Genomic DNA, 22,613 nt, shown 5'->3' with positions numbered 1-22,613 from the left:
TGCGATGCTTAATGCCGCAAGTTTGATGCGGTCCTACCAAAAGCTGAATTACGTTTTGCAACCGTCTATCTAAGACTTTCATGTAAATTTTGTAGTCAACGTTGGCTAGACTAATTGGCCTATACGCCTTTACGGACAGCAGTTTTACTGCATCTTCACACTTCGGTATCAAGATTATGTGTGTCTCCTTAAAAGACTGCGGGAGAACATGTAGTTTCTAAGCCTCTACCAATACCTCATATAAAGATACCGCTACCTACCTTTTGAAAGCCTTGTAAAATTTCGCGCTTAACCCATCTGGCCCGGGTGACTTACAGGTGTTCAGATCATCTATTGCATTTTCTAATTCCCACACACTAATTGGTACTTCCATTATTTCACAAAGCTCTGGTTCTAATTTGGGCATAAGCGATAAAAATTCATCAGCAAAGCCATCGTTCATTGGAATGTGCCTGTCTAACAGCTCAGAGTAATACTCGACGAACGCCCGCTCAATCGTTTCTTTTTGGGCCGTAACACTATTTTTGTACTACAAATCCGGGACAGGAGCAAGTGCTACGAACGCGCCTTATGTCCTTGACTCATTCAAACTACGTCAAGAAGCTACTGATACAACGAAGGCACGCGAAGCTGAACGTCAACGGAAACGACAAACTGAAAACTTTAGAGGAGGATGTTGAATTTCCCGCGGGAAAGCTGTGGCGGGAAGCGACACGCGCCTAGCAGCTCAACCAGCCCCGTCCGCAGCGCCTCTGATGCTGATTGTGGCAGGATGCCCCTAGGGATTGGCCAACCAAAGAATCCATCACGAGATAGGTTCGCGTTCAACCACCGTCGTCATCTTCCCGTAGGGGAACCGCCGAAGAAGAAGAAGGAGAAGACAAAGCTGCGAAGACGAGGGCGTGTACATTGCTCTCAACCGGTGCACCAATGTCAACAACCTTTACCTCACCAACGCTGACGGACACTACCGATTCTACCACAGAGACAACATCGACAAGAACATGATGGACGAGTTTCGGCGCCTCGAGAACCACCGGTGGCGTGCCTTTGCCACCGGTGTGGACCCGGACACGCAGTTTCCTCTGGCGCTAGTAAAAACCAGATCACTCAACATAACGGCAACACAATGGAACCACACGGAACCGCCACGATGCTTCGCATCCTCGTCAGGGTTCCCCAAGGGAAGATGGTGTAATTTTTTTATGTTTGACATCTTATCTGGTTTTTCCCAAATGGGTGGTGTGGATGTTGATTGGCTTGCGGGTTATACCGGTGTGAACTGACTATATATGTGTGTCGTTTCATGAAAAAATAAAAATGGAAGTTTCGCTCACCCCGTTACCCTCTTGTCTTCGTCCTCGCCTTTCTCACAATTTTATTGCTTCGTATATAAGAGGCGTTCTTGGTAGGCCTGCCCACTCTCATCAAAATCGCGTGTCGGTATTAGTCAATCAGCCGATAGCTCAATCACAATATTCTATTTCAGTTAGAAACTGCTAGCGCCAGACCACAAACGCCGTCAAAATAGAAAAGATAGCCGCTAGCTTTTGTTAGGCAAAAATCGTTTTTATTGATTTTCCAAATGAGTTCAACAAGAAATATCACAAATTGTTAACTTCTGCAACATTTGGGTGTTAACGGAGAAGCTGTTCGCTCAGGAAATATTTTTAAAAAACATTCATTTGTCTTCTTAGCACGCTGTATCTGGAGAACATCGACATCCACGAACGCCAACCATGGTGACGCTGTGCCGACATCAAGGTGCTCTTCGCTGTGCTCAGTTGTTACCCACGACCAAAGCACCCTTGCATGTCTCCGAACAAACCGCTCCTGATTCGGAGCCATCGACTACCTTGTGAAGGAAATGTAACTTTTAACAAGTTGGAAACGAATACCGCCGATCATCTCCACGGCCAAAAATGTGAGAAACAGATTACGTCTACGTTGGAATGCTACGAAAGGACCGTCACGCCACCAGCGAACTTTTTCGTCCTTGACGCTACACGCGTCCCATCAAGTAATGTCAGCCAATCTCAAGTGCCGCCACCGAACGACCATCGTGTCATTTATGCTGGCATGTAAGGCTAGCTCGCCGACGAACGCGCGTGTGACGTCAGCCGAGGCTGAGACGGCTCATCGATACCTGTGAAGATAAAACCACTCTTACGAGAACATCATAAATGCTCTCAAAAAACGTTTTCTCTCTCTCTCCCTCTCCCTCTCTGAGCTTCATTACTCAGACACAGACAGTGGCATTCCCAAAACTCCAGAACCCCGTATTCTCTGGTGAGCTTTGTAAGTGCCAGTTTTCTGAAAGCACTTCGAGGTGACGATCCAAATGCACCGTGAACTTCTTGACCTTCAAAAGGTCGAGTACATGTTAACGTACTTGCGCGTGAGTCAAAGCACACGATTGACTGGATACGCCTTACCGATGGCAACTACAGCATTGCGGTTAAACTGATCACGAATCTTCTCGGCCGTACAGGCGTTTTTGTAGACGACCATTTAGATAGCTTTCTCGCCATTGCTTCCTTGAAAATTCATCACACATTTGGTGGGTCTGTGTCCTGCGCAAACATATTGTATTTGCACGAGCTGCCAAGAGAGTTCAGGAATCTCTGAATCGAATAAAACAACCATTATTTGTCGTGCACTCATTCTCGCACTGCCAAAAGACTTCGCAGTACTGTACCACAACGCATGAAGAAGACTTCGGCCGAGCGCACTGCCTCACCAAGCTTAAACGACGGCGACGTCAAGAGACTAATGCGGTTCCTCCAGATACCAACCAACAGGAGCGATGAAAGCAAGTATCTTTTGCAAAAGAGCACAAAGAAACGGAAGGAAGACGAGGAAATTGACAAACTTCGTAGAGCAAGGCAACACGTGCAAGGACCGGTGAGAAGGCCTCATTTACTGACCAGCTGGCGCGAAACGCGGTCTATATTAGGCTTTCATGCGTCCTGTCATTGACCACCGGCTCAACTTCAGCAGACCAGCGAATGTTTTCACTATGCGATGCGCGAAGAGAGGAACACAATGAGTGCCACGTTAAGCTTAGGAGTGCCATGCAGAAAAAACCCGACGCAGACTTGGCCCGACGCGCTTCTGGTTTAGGTGCCAAAGGCGAGTTACATAATGCAGAACTGCAGCACTGCCATGTGGATTCGTTGTTGCCGTTAATCACGATGCCACACGTCGCTTCTATGCGATGTATGAATGCGACTCAATTCAGAGGCCTTTGCATTCTCCCACCACATGGTAACGCGCATTTACAAACGGCGAACCAGCAACCAGTCACGACCTTTTTATTCAGAAGAAAGTCCGCGTTGTCCGTTTTTCTTCAAACGGCTAGTGTGGGCATAGGGGGAGCGCTGGCAGTATCCTGGTGCGCCTTCTGGTGCACCCAGTAAACGCTTTCACGCGGAGACTGACGGCAGAAATTTGATCTTCCTGACGTGGGGACCGATGACCTTACGGTAAAGAGCTTCGGCAACTTCAACCGTCCCCACCAGTGCCACTGCCGGAGACCGAGCAATACGCTCGCCAATCATTTTGAGTCCTAGGAAATAACCCTCGACTCCCTGGAGGTTCCAGCGATATGCACCTTAAGAAGCCCACCAATGAAGCCTCCTCTGGTTACCATACTTATTAACCGTTTCTTGCTGATGTACTTAATGATGGCTAAGATGAAGCCCACTATTAGCATCCAATAGCCTCTCACAATTACTGGTTGATTGGCATGAGACAGAGCATACGGTTCGCCAACAACAAGTTTAGGGTGGAGATCATTCCCTTTGGAACACACGCTGAAACTACCCATCCTCCGTCCTTGCAGATTGCCATCTTTTTTCTTTGCACCTTGCTTTCTTTATGGGTGCAGTGCTAAGGGCGAAGCAGTTCGAGCAATGTAGAGGCTCGGTTCCTTCTGGGTAACGACCCATCAACATGGGGCGTTTACTCGATTCCTGAACGCTGTGCACAAAGAAACAGCCATTAGATGGTTCGAATGATGGTCAATCCATCAAGACCCAAGACATGCATCAACTAATACGTTCCTAAAACCCGACTATAGAACCTGCTACTGCGCCTTCAGCGCCAGCCCACACTTGTAATGGGGCACAACTACGTTAGCAGTGAGTATTTCGATGACGGCCGCGCAAAGCGAGTGCGGTCATGCGTCAGAAACCTTCTATTACCTTCTCCATCAAGCAGTCGCCCAAAAGAAATGCAAGCACTAAAGTTTGCGCCACAGTTTGAAACAAATCGCGTTTACTTTTAAGGAAAACTTGCAAGGAAGTTTGAACAAAAAGTGACACGAGTCCACTTAACAACGGCCCAGGCCATCTTGACAAGGCATAGACAGAATGGTTTAGAGACGAGTAAACATGGAACCAAGTAGACAGAGTGAAATAAAAAATAAGGTCACAATAAGATATCTAAGATTGAACAGATTTATCAACGTATCAGTAAGTTTTAATTTCAACTTTCACGCATCGATCGTGATAAAAATGTGCATTGTTTTTCTCTTCTAGTATTTTGTCTCTAGCGCCCGTTTCTGCGGACAACTAATTAGCACAAGAGAACAGCGAATCATTTGGTCTCCGTGGGATTCTCGCATACAAGGTGTTTCCCAACTTTCCGTGCCAAGAGTTTGATGTGTCGACATCCTAATTGTCATCGCTACAAGAGAGCTTAATAAATGATAGTATTATCAAAGCTTCAGAGTACTGTTGACGTTAATTGTGCGGGTTTACGTGGTTAGGTTAGTCGTGATTTGTCGCCAAGGAATGACACAAAAACTAATGCGACTGAAGATGAAAAGCGAATTGCTTCTCTTTTGTTGCATTCGTTTCTAATACATTTACTGGGTATAGGTGTACAATATCTCAGGGAAACTGTTTATTTATAGGTTAAGTGCTGTGGTATCAAAATTTCAGAACGGTATTTTGCGCGTCGTTTACCTGAATAAGAAGTAATAATTTCGCACTAATATTCTGTTGTTAATACAAAAGATCAAAAAGAAGGTACAAAGAATCCTTCATACCGGAATACGAGCGTTCACACTTTTAAAGAGTTAAATGTATCAACCTATCTGCATGGTTTCTGCAAATTTTCATGTAGGTGCTGATCCGCTCTATGTGTATGCCCCGTACTCCATACAGCTCCAGATTTTTACCAAAACTACTCGATTTAGGAGATCGAAAGCATTAGAAAATCTGATATATGCACCAGTAATGAATTATTTTACAACGACAGCTGTCAAACTTATCCGTGTTTGTTTTAATAAAGCATTTATTGCTGATGTGTCTTGTTGTAGCCGTTGTGGGAGCTAGGTATTTATTATGTTGAAGTTATTGGTAAAATTTCTGAATTTACCCTGTAATCACTTTTGAGAATGTATATTTTAGTTTAGTGTAGTTTATAATTATCGCAGTGTGTAGAACCGGAAAAAATACCGTTTCGGTTAGGCTCTGGTTCAGGCAAAATCATTTCGTTTTGGTTCACTTGCAGTTCGACAAAATGACGCACCCAACAGGTTAAATGATTTGAATTATCACTGAAATTTAAAAAAAAATTAGTAGTTTAAAACGACATTCAAATCAAAATACAAACAAAAATTCAAAATTCTACTGTTCCCCAAGGGCAGTGGAAGAATTGCAAAGCAAATTTTAAACAATTACGAGATATTATAAAAACAGATGCGACAGAAAAAAAGAGGCGACGATTTACCTCGTACTTTCTCGCCCAGAGTTTATGTTGACCTAGCGACTATTCATAAACCCACCGCCAAAAGTTATGAAGGTGGGATATCTTTTCTGCCCTTTCCTTTTTAGTTGAAATCGCAATCGTCGCTATGGAATCGCCCATCACGCTAACCTTGAAGTATTAAATTTAGGCCTGCGTACTGGCACGTTTCAATACCAGCGCCTAATACCAAGGGCGCACATATTTTTATATTTGTAACAAAACGGAAAAATCCTACAACAGGCACATAAATACTACCAATGAACTAAATTATTAGGTCACCCTGAATAATTTGTTAGCTGTCACCTTATCAAATGTGTTAGCCACACTTTTGTTTAAAGCGAGCTTTAGTTAACGCTCAGGCACTGCATTATTGCTCTGACCACTCCAATTCCTTTCGCGATAGCTATACCGGATGTGTGCATTGCAATTAGTACGTTATCGTACCGCCTGACCCCCGGCCATCGTTCCGTGTGCTACATTGCGGAATCTTATAACAGGTTATGCCATTACAAAATGAAAGGGAAATTTGACGCACGGAGCATGAGATGGGACTTTTTTGGGTAGACGCTCCTTAATTCGTTCAAAGCAGTACTCCCCTCTGGAACGAGTAGCAGTAGAAGTAATGTAGCGAGTTGGGCAGTCAGTACAAGTGCACCTTCGAAAAAAAGCAGATCTGAAAGAGACAAAACTGCATCAGCAGCAAACGGCTTAGCCACTGAGCAGCTCCTACGATCACACTTATCAAGTATTAATAATTTCAGGTGTGGGAACTTTTAAACAAATTACGAAATTCAAAACGTTTGCACACATCGGGTGTGGGCTTTCTCTGTTGCGTAGTGGAGCCCTGCTGCAGCCTGATAGCTCCAATAAAGTCGCAGCTAGGGAAGGGCAAAGTTGTTCTATATCCCCTGCAAGCTGCCGAGAGTGACATTTTGTTTGGTCAGCTTGCACTACGCTCGCACTTCCAGCACCAACAGACCATTGCTACATTGGTGCTCATTCATATCCCCTGTTGTTACATAGAGCGTGGTAGTGTTCAATTATCTGGAGGGGAAAGTGCGCGAGCGCGTACGAAGTTGACGGTACGTGAAGAAAAAAAAGGCTTGAATTGCGTTGACTGTGCAATATCAACAAGGGACGGTCGAACCGTTTCGGCATTAACCGGTAACCGGTTTGGGTTCGGGTTCAGTTCGCGCAAAAATACCGGTTCAGTTGCGGTTTTTGGTTCTGTTCGGTTCTGGCTCGACACCCTGAATTACAGTTTGTAATATAATTTAATATACTTTTACCCTTGTGGTTTTCTTACTCCCAAAGCAGTGTCCGGTGTACCAGTTAGAACCATTTTCAACGTAAAAAACAGACAACCTATTTAAATAATAAAGAGAAGCAATGTCTGTCGTACTTGGAAAAGCTTAGAGTAAACACTTCACAATTCCTTTATTCCCATCCAGTATATTGTGTTATTGTTACATGTGGTTTCAATGCGGTTCTATAACATTTACTAGTCTTTGCCCGCCTTAGCTTTAGATTCCGCCATAATTTTCGATATTTGTAACAATAAAAAATTTTGGCTTCCATAGGTGTGGTATGTATTGCTCATGACTGCTTTGTGCGTTTTTCTATTATCTTTTGTGTGTTTTTCAGCGCAGTTTTTTTTTTTCACATGAAAGCCGGAAAAAATGGTACTTCAGCGGCTTGTCTGGGACCTCGAAAACAGGAATGTCTACCCGCCAGAGATGTCAGGATTCAGGCAAGGAAGGAGCAGCATTGACAATGTGATCGCCTTGGTAACAGATGTTCGTGCACAAAAGGCTGCGAAAAGGTTCACCATTGCTGTCTTCCTAGACATAAAGGCAGCATTTGACAGTGTTTCCCACGAAGCAATTAGAAGGGAGGTGGCCTTTGTAGGACTTCGAGGCCGAATGCAAGCCTGGATCGGTGATTACCTAAAGGATCGGTATGTCTACATGACAACCAAAGACGGTGACACGACACGACATGCCATCACGCAGGGTGTCCCACAAGGTGGTGTTCTGAGCCCGACACTGTTCAGTATATGCCTCATCCGCATCACAAAGGTACTACCTCAAGGAATTCACATCTCGGTGTATGCTGACGACATCTGCATCTGGGCTTCGGGCAGGAACCGCAGACACATACGAGCAAAAGTGCAGAAGGCTCTGTTCGCCATTGAAAAATACCTTAGCAGCTGCGGGCTGCTTCTGTCTCCTGAGAAGTGCGCTGCCATGGCATTCACCAAGCGCGATGTATCTCGATACCCACTGGAGATACACGGCGTGCAGATACCCTATGTTTGCAATCACAAATTTCTAGGCATTACAATTGACCGTTCGTTGTCCTGGGCTCCCCATATCAGGCGGCTAAAGGAGCGACTCCTTTCGTTCGTTCACGTTTTGCGGATGATGACAGGAAGCACCTGGGGCTGCTCAGTGTCAGCACTCTTGCGACTCTACAAAGCGCTTTTCGTAGGCCTCTTGCGATATAGCCTTCCAGCTTTACATGCTGTGTCCAGGACAAACTTGAAGGTTCTGGAAGGCTTGCAAGCTCGAGCACTGCGAACATGCCTGGGCCTTCCAAAATGCACCTCCACTATAGGAACCTTATGTGAGGCAAGGTGCTTTTCTGCGACCACTCTCCGTTCACAAGAATTGCTCCGTACTGGCCTTCGACATGTTTCTCGATGCTTTGCTCATCCACTGGCTGCCGCTTCTGCATCTCGCGTGGTGCACGTCCTGCCATCTAATTACCTCCGACCCAAGCTGCCTGCTACTCCACCGTGGTTGTACGCGGCATGGGCTGTGTGCACCACTGTACCTGGAATAGGCAAAAAGTCATCTATGCCAGCATCTGCCTTGACATATTTCGTCTTGGAGCATATCCAAACCCGTTATCCAGACCACATCCAAGTGTACACGGATAGATCCGTGGCTTCGGCGTCTTCGGCAATCGGCGTATGGATTCCGTCAGCGGGACGGTCCATTAAAGAAAAGCTCAGCCACAGAACATCCTCCACGGCAACTGAGCTAGCAGCTGTCAGAGCAGCACTTCTTTACATAAGCGGAAGACCCGCTCGGCGGTGGGTAATTCTTTCCGATTCCCGTCCAGCCTTGCAACTACTAAATAAGCCGCCTGATTGTCGCAATCAACTTGTCTGCGATATGAACGAAATATTTTCTAGTGCGGTGCGCGAAGGACATGAAATTTTCCTTCAGTGGATACCAGGTCATTCTGGTATAACGGGCAACAAGATCTCCGATGCGGTCGCCAGAGAAGCCCACGACCTCAACTTCACCGTTGGAATCCCGTTTTCCAACGAGGATAGCAAAGCAGCTGCAATCGACCTAGGATGGCAACTCCAGCTGCCGGCTTGGCAGGATCCTCTGAGCAGCTATGCGCCTCTTCATGCTATAGACCCTCAGTGCGATTTCCCCTATCCACGGGGTCTGCCAAAGCGCACTGAAGGCGTGTTACACCGGCTGCGACTTAATGTTGCATACACCCGAAGCTTCTTGTTTAAGCTGGGCTGGGTAGAGTCGCCATTGTGTACAGTGTGCTCTACTACCGACAACATCAGGCACATTTTAAGCCACTGCTCGCGATATGCCACTCAGCGGGCAGCAGCGTCGAAGGCACTTGTGCGACTACGACGCGGAGGTACTCTAGAACTTTCACACTTCCTTGGACCCTGGCAAAATCGTGAGGAGGCGGTGCTCGGTACAAAAACACTGCTTACTTTTCTTGCGGAAACAGGGCTGGAAGAGGTTCTGTGAACTCTCTGAGCATGTACAATTTGTATATGTGTGCATTTCTCCTCTTACTCCCCTTTCTTTCTTTCCTTTTCTTTTTCTGTCTATTTTTCGCTGTCACCTCACTGTATTCACCCCATCTGGAGTAGCAAGCCCTACCGTTAGTGGGGCTGACCTCTTCAGCTTTCATTAAAGGCGTTCTCTCTCTCTCTCTCTCTCTCTTCGCCCGATCCTCTTACATTGCTTCACCCGGAACATTTCCGACGTGTTTGGTCCTGACTTCTGCGGAGCACCTGTATCAACCCCATTTCGGCCCCCCGGAAATGGGCCGCTTCAAATAAAGTTTTATCTCTCTCTCCCTCCCTCCCTCCCTCTCTCTCTCTCTCTCTCTCTCTCTCTCTCTCTCTCTCTCTCTCTCTCTCTCTCTCTCTCTCTCTCTCTCCCTCTCTCTCCCTCTCTCTCTCTCTCTCTCTCTCTGTCAGATTGCAGATTGCGTAGCAAGGTAACAATTGTACAGGACTGTTCCTGGTTGCATTCAAATGTCAGCTGTCGGGTGGAAGTATGAGTCGTGCACCTCCGTCAAGGGGCTTTGGATTTCAAGTGCACTGCGCACTGAATTCTCACTGGCCTCGGTCACACATTGTGAGTAGGCCCTTCGATGTATTCGTATGTCTCATGAAGAACGAAAGTCTTCCGGCACCCATTGCATTTTTACCATTTATTGGGCACTAGTTCAATCTCATCTGCAGTATGGCATCCTGAGCCCGTGTAACATTACTGACATTGAACTCGAGCAGAGCAAGGTTGTTTGAAGGGTATGAACCCAACGGTCGTCAATGTAGTTGAGTTCCAATCTACCTTGTCTTGTTGACGTCACTGGGCCTGCACGTTTCGTTTGGAAAAACAGACAAGCCTATGCGCACTGTTTTCATGAACACTCTGTCAACGTGCCCTATGACAGCACAACAGGTATGCACCTTTATGTCCTTGCTTGACTCTTCAATTGTGTTTTTACACATTTCTGCATTGTGTTTTGACCTGCGTCTGTCGTTTACATCACTAGTGTAATGACAGTGCCAGGCGATTTCATACTGTCTTGACTACCTTTCTTTTAAAATAAAATATTTCTATTAATTTTTTAAGCAAATACCATTTAAATTAAAATTTAAAAAAATTTTGTAGTAAAAAATCGCAAGATTTTTTTCAGGGGCGTTAAGCTATGCCGTATGTAAAAGACAAACCGTGCTGTACTGCAGTCATTTTGGCTGTTGACAGTAACTGAAATTAACTACGAGGTATTAAAAATCAAAATTCACTGTGTTTAAGTCTCGGAAGTGAACATTTGCTCCTCGATTGTAGACTTTTTTTTACCCTAAAGCCAAAATTCGTGACTAGAGCGTTTCATGTGGAACCGGAAGGTGTCTAAGAGGTAAAATAATATTTCCACAAGTGTTCCGCCCGAAACTTACGCAGGGTCATTATCCTTGCCAGGGTATGCCCCCTACCCGAAAAATGGGGTCAGAGAACACGAGTACGCGGAAGTGTTAGCTCGCCAAGATTTTGGGATGCTCGGCTTTTACCGCCAGTTCAGGTGTTATGTGTACTCCCGCCTGGTTCAGTAAACCCCATGCTCTCTACTCTTCACTCGTGACATTTCTGGTAAGTGCGCGGTAATCTCATGCACTTCCACCTTTCGGAACTTGACCTACGCGGCAGTCATCTGGAGACCACACCAGTGCACAGGCCAAGTCGCCGCGTTTGAGGCCTGCACCCAGACTTCGGTCTCCTGGTCCCGCCACCCCGTATTATGACAACTCCGACGGCTAGTCAAACCAGCCAGTGCAGCCGAGCCTCCTTCGCGCCGGTCCTCCACTCGCCGCGCACACCAAGGTCATTCCACGGCAATAACTCCTACGACGTTGAGGACTGGCTGTACCATTTCGACCGTGTGGCCACGTGGTAACGAGTGGAACGATGAACATAAGCTTCGAAATGTTTTTTTCTCAAAGATGCCGTGCAAACATGGTTTGAAAATCACAAAAGTTCATTTACCAGCTGGAGCAAGTTTCGGAGGCAACTGCTCAACGACTACAACAGTAGCAAGCGAAAAGAAAGGGCCGAACTATCTTTGCAGTCCAGGGTGCAAAAGCCGAACGAGAGCGTCGGTACGTTCGTCGAGGACATGTCACGCTCGTAAAGGTGAGCTGATTTTGGCATTATTGAAGCGAATAAAGTGTGGTCTCCGATGCTGGGTGTCAAGGAGCAGCTCTTCACTGGTCTAGTGTGCAACCGTTGCGCCACCCAAAATTCAACGTCGGATCACAACCTACACAAATTGGCTAGCCACGTCGGCTTCTGAAGAAGGGCATCCTGTTGGAATACCAAGGAGCTGGACTGCGCTAGTTCGTACATGTTTTATTGGAATAAAAACCAGCGGAAAACACAGCACAAACAAGAAAACGACGGGACAAGCTGGCACTAACAACTGAAACGAACAAGGCACTTGAACGCCTAGAAATATACCTCCGGCAACATCATGTGCATGTGTGAATAGTCATGTGTCGCATGAACGAAATGTTAACAATCAACCACCGCGTTTAGAAAGTTCATCTCTTTGATAGACAGGAGCAGTGACATGTCACTGACGCAGTTGTTTCCCCCTTTCATTATATAGAAAGCTTTCAAACTTTCTCTTTCGGTTTTTGTGCTTCCCCGGCCTAATATGGTATCGTTGCTAAAGACACGAGTGAACCTGCATTGTCTACAGTTCCTCGGCAGATGAGCACCGTCACTTGTGGAAAGGGAAGCCTTGTTCTCTCTGAGGCGACCATTGATACAGCGGCCTGTTTTACCAATGTAAGCTTTGCCAGACGGGGATAAGGGGATGTTTTAAATCCCACCTGTAGCGCAAGGCACAAATTTCGATACATGGTTAGTGCCACACGTAGCCCTTCTTCCAGTATGCCAGTCGATGCGACTGCACAGATCTCCCAACTTGCGCGGGGCTGAAAACACCAAGCGTATGCCGTGTTTATTCGCCACCCTCTTGACATTGTGCGAAAGCTTATGCACATAAGGCATAACAACAAAGCTAGCCTAATCTGCCGATGTGGCAAAGTCAGTAGCTGCATCTTCCCTGCGCGACCTTTTTTGCTCTTCCAGCAACTTCTCGGCGAGGGCTCGCGTCACGTGGTCTGGAAACCCGGCCGATTTCAGTCTACTGGCTTGTTGTTGTACACTCGCCCGAATCGTGTGAAAGCAGCTCTTTGGCAACGCGCTCTTAAAACAAAGCATTGCTATGCCCCTTTTTGTTAGCTTTGAGTGGTATGAGCTGTACGGAAGGTCTTCCTTCTTAGAACGTGGTGCGTGGGTCCAGCACATATGCATGTCGACACGGAACGACAATTCAAGGTCTAAAAACCTAGTGCTTCTACTCTGGGGTAATTCATAAGTGAAACGAAGGGATGAAGAACAAGCACTAAAACACTTACCAATATCTGTGGCCACAGATTCTAAACTAGTGTGAGATGATAAATTAACCAGCACTAAAAATTCATCCACATATCTAAAAACCTTGGCCCCACGGTCGTCGTCTAAACAGTCCCGTAACAGGTGATCAAAATTTTGCCAGAAAAATGTTCGTCAGCTGAGGTGCGATACAAGAGCCTATACAGATCCCATGTTTATGAACAACCACGTCTCCGCGGAAGTCCACAATCCTAGATTTAAGGTAGTGCCCCGAAAGTTCTAAAAACCTGTCCACTGAAAAGGGGGACAGCGCTTACCTTGAAGCTACACCACAGACCTCTATGAAATCACGCACCACTGAAAGGAGCTCATCGTTTGGAACGGAATAATACAAGTCTTCGATGTCCACCGAGAATCTCGAACTCACGCCCGGCAGTCCATGTTTCAAGACGTCGACGCCGTTGGCCGAACTCTTGACGACGAATGGGTCGTTGATTTCCAGGACGCCTAACTTGGACTGAAGGCTTTTTTTTCTTCTATCTTCTGCCACGAACCATCCTCCGTGAATAAGGCTCGTAACGGGCACTCCGGTTTGTGTGTTTTTGCGGTGAAGAACACACGTAGTGTGTCACCCTTGCAAGCCTTCACTTGTTTTTCTAGCCACAGAAGATCTAGTCTTTTTAGAAGCCGAACAACCTCCGTCTTCGCCTTGCCTGGCTTTATGGCTGATTTCTTGAAATTTTTGCTGGTTGCAACCAAGGCCTTCTCATCGAAGGCGCCTTTAGGTAGGACCACAAAGCCTCCCTCTTTATCGGCCTGTAGCAAGGAAATATCCTCGCGAACGAAATGATCAACCAGCGACCGCAACACATCTTTGTTACCGCCGCGGATCTCTGAATGGCAACGTAAAAAGCACTCCACGAACCTCTCCTCTGACGAAACTTTGCCAGACATCGCACTGTAGACAGAGCCTCGTGTGCGCCAAGGCGTGGGGCCAGACAGTACTTCGGATCCTTTTTGAGGACTTCTTCGTAGCCACCTGGCAAGGTAACGCCGGAATTCGTGGATTCGTGAAACCGGAAAACTTTGCGACGATGCCCTACGTTTACAATGCCCAGATGTCTCAAGCTGTAAGTGGTCTGCGCTCTATTTATTTTCAGCCTTCCCTTTTGAGGACTGCTTTCGCAAAGTCAGTGCCGTAAAATCATCGGCTAGACCTGCGCAGCAAGTCATCTGACAGCTTGACGAGAAAGGTAATCATGGTTGGCAAATCGAAGCTGCGATGATCTAAATAGTGTTAGGGCAGTATTTGAATGCACTAGACCCATCAGGGTGTTATGTTGCTTGATATTTTAACCGAGAAACCAGAGGCTGGCCTTAAAAGATGAGGACAACTGTGCAAAAGTTGAGCAAAGGAAGCATTTTCCAGGAGGTGAACATCCTAAGCACACGCTGTTGTGTCAGGATGTGTAGGCATTTCTAGGCAAAGAGTTAACCTAGGTCTAATTTACGAACTAAACTATATAATGCTCGTTGTAAGATTCATAGTTTTCTGAAGATATTGTTTATTTATTTACTAATTTATACGCAGGAGTTTAGATCTGTGCTTTGCATTACTTGGTTTGCAGTTCAGTGGACAAGTACGTATTTTCCTTCGATGGAACCAATTAAATGAGTAGTTTTTAAAGTTGAATTCGGGCTGTATGGAGCTGCAAACTACTTGAAACTTCGTTTTCAAACAATTGACATGATCTCGCACCAATGGTATTAAAAGTAGGGGTGTGCGAATATCAATTTTTTCGAATACGAATCGAATCCGAATATGTAGCTTCGGATATCGAAACGAATATTGAATTATTGAGGGAACACGTGGCTTTCAAAATCAACTTTTCTTTTATTTCCTTGTAGATTTTGATGAAAATTACCGCAGCAACTGGTAATGCTTCTGTGATAGCACCAGAAAAATTACAAAGTAATATTTTGAAAACTATTTTTATTTATAAAATTTTCTTTCTGTTCACCTTGTACCGAGCTAGAGCTGCCTATAAAATATGATAGAGAACTTGTTCGAAGTGCTTTTCATTTCCAAATGAATGAACGGGGTCGTGACAGTCAGATTTTATTCAAACACATTTTCTAAGTTCTCGGTTTTTTAGAGGTGAACGCACAAAAGGCATATAAATTATGATCGACTATTTGAATAAAAAATTTAAAACGTAAACCTGAAAAACCAAGAGTGTCGTGACCTGGACGAACATTAATCAGGGAATTTAACGGCACGAACGAAATCAAAAATATACCTAGCGATCATTAAGAAAACACTAGAACAAGAGACGTAGGCGCCAAAAAAGCAGTTTTAAGAAAACGGCTTCTGAAGTGGCAACACAGATTTCATTCACCAAAAGTCGCTAGGGTTGTAGCCTTTCCTGCTTTTTCAACACTGGGCTTCTGGGATGCCTTGCCTTGAAATTGGAGTGCAGTTTGCAGCCTTTTTCTTTCCCTCAAACATCATTTTCAGCGCCTCTCTGAAGAGTACATAGCCCAGTTTGCGGACCAAACGGGGGGAGATAGCTTTCAATGCAAAGTAGGTTAGCTGGTTGCCTAATTGCACTGCACAACTTCCTTCTGCAGTGTTGTTATCATGGCAACAAGTGAAGCACACTTTTTTTACCTAAATTTGGAAACTGAGTCGTGACTTCTTTCATGCTTTAATTATAACCTTTCCTGGAGTAGCAACTTCGTACTCGTACGCGAAGGTGTTGATTGCCAAAAGTTTACATACTGCCACGATACAAACCAGCTAATCTGAGGCTTGGTATAATATTCCGCGTAAGCCCAACTTCAATGCATGCGCATATTTTAGTACTCTTGACATCCAGGGCATCCAGTATTCCTCAAAGCACAACAAATATGCACTAAACCATAGATGTATGAATTGGTCATAATATTTTCTCTAAAACATTCAATTTGTTAAATGATACAACAAGGTACATTTTTAACGCATTGGTGTTATTAATTTCCCTTAAAAATTAAATGTGTTAAATGCTACTAAAGTAACGTACATTTTTAATGCCGTCACCACGTTTTTATTACTAGCTCAGACCTGTTTTCATGATTCATCGAAGTTCACGGGAAACGTTGCGCAAGAAAGCGATGTGGCTCGCCCGCATTGCGGCGCTCGTATAGCGCAGCATGTTATATTTTGGTTATACCTGACATGTCCCTTCAGCTCGCTTTTAAAATTAAATCTAATGTCACAGGAATTACTTACAACTGCTGGCGTTCAATCATACCCGGTTGTGCAGTCAGGCGATGCTCCAACTCGCTGCGGCTACGCCATGCGCGCCGCAGCTTTTGACGTGTCGGCCGTTTTAGCGCGTAAGCATCGCAAATCACACGAAACATTCACTTCGCCAATCGCTGTCACAAGCGCACAAACCGCATTTCACCCTCCGGGATAAAGTCACGCCCAACATGACGCGTTCCATGACCTCTACCTTTCGAGCCACGCAACTTCCCGTAATCTGGCTTGTAATCTGAGGCCTCCCCATCTCGATAATGTCCGCGGTAAATACCACAGCAGAGAAAATGACTGCAACAAAACTTGGCCGAGTGAAGCCGCGAAAATGAACTCTGAAATGCGGGCTATGTATTTCAGGCGGCCGCCATCTTGCATTGCCGTGGCCACCCCCAGTCAGGAGGGCCGTTTCAGCGCCCGCCGGCCGGAAGGCCATTCGCGCTTCAGAATATATTTCTGGCTTCGTTTGTGCGTCTTTCTTTTTCTGACGTTCGTGCGTCTGTGAATGAACGAAGATAAAAGAGATGGCCGGGCCGGAAAGAGGATCGCTTGGCCGATCCAGTGGTACCAAAATGGCTGCGCCCGGTGGCACCGTTACGGAGATACGGCGCTCCGAAAATTACCGTTTTTTCGCACTTTTGAGCTGACATTTTGTCACAGGGGCTAGCAAAAATATTTTTTATGCCACTTCGCGATGCTTTTCGGCGGGAAAACTCTGGCAACCCACCAGACAGAAAACATCAAAACCGAATGTGTTGTTTTCAAAAAAATGATGTTTTGGTCATATTTTCCGATGTTTAAAGCCGCGTCCCCTCATTAAACTAATCAATCCAAATACTTGATAATATGAGATTGTTCGAACCCTTTTGGAATATTTGAAATGTTTGAATACATAGATTTTGAAGCGAATACGAATTTAACATACTTAATATTCGAGAAATTCTCGAATTTTTCCAATATCAAACACCCGTAATAATAAGGCATACTTCGCGGAAACAAGCTGCCACCTTGTACTTCAAAAATTCCCGGTTGGAATTTTGGTGATTTTTGTTTTATGTTTTATGATTACTCGTTCTTTCATCATCAAACCTTGCATGGATGGCGCTAACCAAATTCTCAGAGGTTAACTTTATAGAAAATATTTTTTTTTTATTGTACCCCACTTTGGACCGTAGAGGAAACATGCAGAGAGAGAGAGAAAAGCAAACGGAAAGGCCGAGAGGCTATCCACGCTTAGAGCCCGGCTTGCTACTCGACACTGGGGAAGGGGTGTGCAGGGGATGAAAGAGAAAGCACGCAAAACAGAGGGGAAAGGAAAAGGGCCGCGCACACACTTCAGTACCTTTGCGGGCACTATAGTCTTTCGGCTAAGCCTGTTTCCTTCATGAAACGCAAAAGGACTTTTGTTGCCTTCTGCGAAGTCGATTGTAGGGGTCGGTGTCCTAGAATAGTCTCTAGTGTGAATGGTTGATTGTCTAATCGGTTGAGCTCGGCGGCCAAAACACGTCTTTCTGATGGATACTGCGGGCAACGACAAAGCACATGTTCGATTGACTCTTCAACCTTGCAGGCGTCGCACTGGGCCCTACTGGCCATCCCGATCAGGAAGGAGTAGGCTTTTGGGAAAGTCACTCCCAACTACAGTCTACAAAGTAAAGTAGACTGTGAGCGAGACAGCCCACACGGAAGACGGTGTTGGAAAGAGGGTCCTGGTTATGGAGGCGCGGACGCACAAAGTCCGGTGTATTCCATTGAGTAATGGAGGTCCTCCGCGCGAACTGACGAAGCAGCCTAGCGGCATCAGTCCTTGCAAGCGGAAGCAAGATGGTCCTTTCACTGTCATGGCCTTTCAGGGCAGCTGCATCAGCCGAAACATTGCCGGTGATTCCACAGTGACTTGGCAACCACTGAAATACAATATTATGGCCCTTTATGACAGCCTGGTGAAAGAATTCTCGAATTTCTGTCACCAGTTCGTGCAAAGAACCGTAGCGTAGTGCTGCTCGGAAGCTTTGCAGGGCGCTTTTGGAATCGGTAAAAATTGACCATTTTTGTGGAGAAGCTTCCATGATGTGTTGAAGAGCTTCATGGATGGCTGCAAGTGCTGTAGCCGTCGAACTCGTCACATGGGCGACACGAAATCGAATTTTGGTTGATTCTGATGGTATAACCACCGCACCTGCCGAGCTCGAGAACGTCACAGAACCATCTGTGTATACATGCTTCCGGTCATTGTGCTGTTCGTGCAGTAAATGCATAGAAAACTGTCTGAGAGCCAGTGGTGGTAAATCGGCCTTTTTTCCAATGCCTGGAACATGTAGACCAATCTCGGAGGTTGCCAGGCACCACAAAAGGGAAGACGGTGCGACCGCAGGCGTGTAACTTGACGCTACTTCGGCCCTGTTGCTTTGCGACAATGGCTGCAAAGAAGAGCGCGGACGACTTCGAGAAAGCTGCGCAAGTTGGTGACATGGTAGCCTCGTGAGCAGCCTGATGTAAATTTCTTTATTCAGGCGATAATCCTCAGTCCATAACTCTCCACAATTTTGTTTGGAACGAAATGTTCATTGCAGTGAAATATGGTGCATATTTTTAGTCTGCTTGCTCCTTCATAGGCTAATGCTGTACTAAGAGCTCTCGGAGTACAAGGTGGAGCAGACTGGCAGTCGCTGTGTTTGTGTATGGATGCACTGGGAGATCTGGCCATCTCCCTGGCCCTGACAATGAACATACAGGCTTCCCAGGAAGCTGTCTGTGAACATGTTCACCGGATTTGCAGGAACATTCTTCAGCACTACGTGGACCCGGTGAATTGAAGACCGCAACTTGGACCTGGATTCATGTCCTGTGAACAATAGGGCTTCTTTTATTTTTCCCACAGCAAGTAGAAGTATGGCCTTTAAACCTAGCAGAGCATTTCACCAGAGGCTACTTAAGCAGTTTTCAATGTTACAATAAAAAGAATGCAATGCCCCGGTTTCCCGAAATTTCTTCCAATTTTGACACCACACAACCGGCACTTTATATCGATTTCTTGACGTAACCTGGAGAGCTAGCGAGAGCGAAATATTATTCGAGGAGTCGTAATAATAATAATAATAAGAGGAAGAAGAAGAATACTTTGATTCGTAATCTTCCGTCACCTCCCAAACAAACACATACGCACACGGCATAATCATGAACCGTATTAACCCCACGCGATTTCCGCATCTCTGCCCTTACTGCGACATACCCGACACCTTGCCGCTTATGATCGTGGAGTGCCCTTGCGAAGACCGCCGCCCAAACCCTCCTGTGGATAGCCCAGCCTCTTCAACAACCCCGTCTGCCGCACGCGTGCATACAACCAGTCAACATGACATTGCTGAAAAGTGGGAGGCACTGCTCACCTACGAGGATTCGGCGAACCAGACACGTCTGGTGAACCGGGCGAAGACGGCAGCCACCGCCAGAGATTTCCCGGATTAAGGAGACCTGTCATCTCGGACCTGCAACGACCAAGTCCTAGTTAGTCTTTTCGGACAATAAACGGTTATTTCTCGCTCTCTCTCGTACTCAGGGTGGGTATAGCCAGGCGTACAGAGCCGCGAAGGGCCAACTCCCCATACCATTGAGGCTTGCTTACCCAACCTGAGAACTGCAGTAACAGCACAAAGTGCACACGAGAGGAGAGCAAGGAGGGAGAAGAAAAGAAAGGAGAAAGCAAAAAAAGGACGTCGGGGGGAAGTAGGTAAAGGGAAAGAGGGGGCGGAAAGACATAGCGGTAAACAAGACAGATTGGAGATCCAGGTAGGTTAGGTGACTACTGCAGGCGCTGAGCGGCCTTCGAAATTGGTCCTTATGTTATTTTCGGGAGGGTATGTCAGGGTGAGGTCTGCTCGAAGCCGTCGCCACAGCACAACTGCAAGGGGAGCCATGAGGACCCATGCCTCTCCAATCGGTTCAGAGGGGATTAGGAGGCTCACCCATCGCTTGGTGCGGTGGCTGAGGCGTGGTGCACCTACTAGTGCCTGGTTGGCGGGACCAAGGAGACGGCATAAGAGGTGGACAGTGGCAGCCTGGTTTCATGATATCAGGGGCTGCCAAGATAAAAACTCCAGCAGGGTAGCAGTATTTGAATGTTTATAAGACAGGCGCTGGGATTTTGGCATGCTCAGAGAGTAGTGTGTGTACGCAGCATGGCGTTGCACACTCCAAAGGCGGGCTTTGAAGGAAGCATAGGGCCACCAGATGGCAGGGACGTGTACTGATGGACCGGCAAATTACTGGGGTGGTGTACAGCTGCCGAAACTCTGTTGGTGGCATACCAATGGTGCTGCATGTGACAAACCCAAGCATTCGGGAATGGCGACGGTGCGGCGGACATATGCCGTAAAGGATAGGCGCAAATCCCGTTCGACGTCTAGCATAGTTGCTTATATCACCTGCCTGAGTTCACAGCCTCTGAGAGTGAGCACAGGTGCCTCGCGAGGGTGACGCAGTCCAGTCAATGCCATAGTGCACAATGTGGCCGTGATTACAGGTAGCTGGTGTTGTGCAGTACAGCGGTGACATATGTCAAGGTCACCCTAAACGGAGGTGTAGTCATCCGGTAGGTGGATTCACTGGATCACCGTAATGTCATCAGCCTAAAGAAATGGGATGTAGTTAAGGTTGCGAGTAACACTCAATATACAAGGTAAAAAGTGTTGGCCTGAGTACGCCTCTTGGAGGGACACCTGCGAGGGCTGCGTGCTGGAAGAGGTTGCACACGGTAGATGACGCATTGTGGTTCGGCTGCCGATGAACGAAGGAATCCATGAGAGTACCTAGAAGAAAACGTAGCTGGTCCCAGCTGTTTAATGGTTACATTCCAAGCTAAGACCAACTGGGCCCAGCTGGAAGTTTACCCAAAAACCAGCTGGGACCAGCTGCCATTTTCTCTTGGGTAAGGCACTTGAGATGCCCTTCATTTCGATGCAACACAGCAGGGCAGGGTGTGGTAGGCGGTCAAAAAAGCCCGAGCGGAATGAACTCATATGGGGTACGCTGATCGAGATGAGCAGTCACTGTGTGCACCAGGGCGCCAAGCGCAGTCTCACAACTGAGATTGCAGCAAAACTTATGCTGCGCCGGGGACTAAAGGTCATGGTCCTCAGCGTTTGTCTGGATTTTCACATTTACGACATGAACAACACAGTTCATGGCACTCAAAGTAGCTACCCGCGTATAAGATGTCCCAAGCTACAAACACCCCCTTCTACTCCCACTTCCCCCACTTGACGTAGAATGTTCCTACGGCAATACCAGCTACGGCAATACGTCGTCCAGCTCCTCCTCCTCCTTTTTTGTATTGCTTCCTCGCTTAATATCGAGGAAACACGCACCGGGGTTGACCCGAAAACCGGCGCAATGCACATTGCCTCACGACGGTGCCCGCCGGCACGGAGCATTGATCGAGGACATAGTGGGGGGTTCTGAAAGAAACTCATAAAAACGTTCACAAGTGGCAATAAAACACTGTAACGTGACACATCGCTACTAGAAAGTTATATTTATTGAAGGCCAATGGTTCTACCCCTATCCGTCAAAATGCGAGTGCCTTTTTTTGTTTTTTTCGCCCGTCCACTACAGCATGTCCATCTTCACGGTCTAGGCACTCCAGTGACTGTTGATGTTAATTCAATCGAACAAAACGAATGCAAACCTTTAACTGGCTGGCTATGCATGCAGCCTTTTGTGCACTACGCGAAGTTCGTGTCCTCATTTATAATCTCTGGCCGTTGTTACCACCCGTTCGGAGCCTGTAGCATCGTTGCCCGATGAATTCGCAAGAAAGTCCTCCTTTCGAGCAACAATATACAGCTCCCTTCGCCTTCACACGAGTCCGTCGATGCGCCGTCGCTGCAGCAGACGGCGTACGAAGACGTTTCCCCGGCGTCGTTCGGATGCATCTCGGGATTGCACCCCGGCGCCCAGTCGGCTCTCTCGGTGCGCGGTGGGGGAAACCAAAAATTGCCCCGCGAAGGTGCGCCCCGGTTTATCGAGAAAAGAGGGTACCTACCGGTGCGGTTTACCGATGATAAAAGCACCGGTGCAACCCGTTGTGCGCCGGTGTGGGAACAAGCTAAGAACGGCAATATCTCATATACGGTATCACTCCGCTTTAGCGCCGGACCCGGATGTCAATGGGCGCGCGCGTTCTGGACGGAGATATGCTATGAATGCGTGATATCGTCTGCCTTTCTCGAGTAGATTGTCTGCCGGCGCTGCAGTAGTTTATCAGCATATCAAGTATAGAAAATTACGGAAACGGCTCGTGCCATGTTCAAAATATTCCCAGT

The sequence above is a fragment of the Haemaphysalis longicornis genome, unplaced genomic scaffold, assembly GCF_048455015.1.
Source record: "Haemaphysalis longicornis isolate Haplotype H1 unplaced genomic scaffold, Haemaphysalis longicornis Haplotype H1 scaffold_6, whole genome shotgun sequence".
Taxonomy (NCBI): Eukaryota; Metazoa; Arthropoda; class Arachnida; order Ixodida; family Ixodidae; genus Haemaphysalis; species Haemaphysalis longicornis.
The sequence above is the reverse complement of the archived record's forward strand: the minus strand, read 5'-3'. Positions refer to the sequence as shown.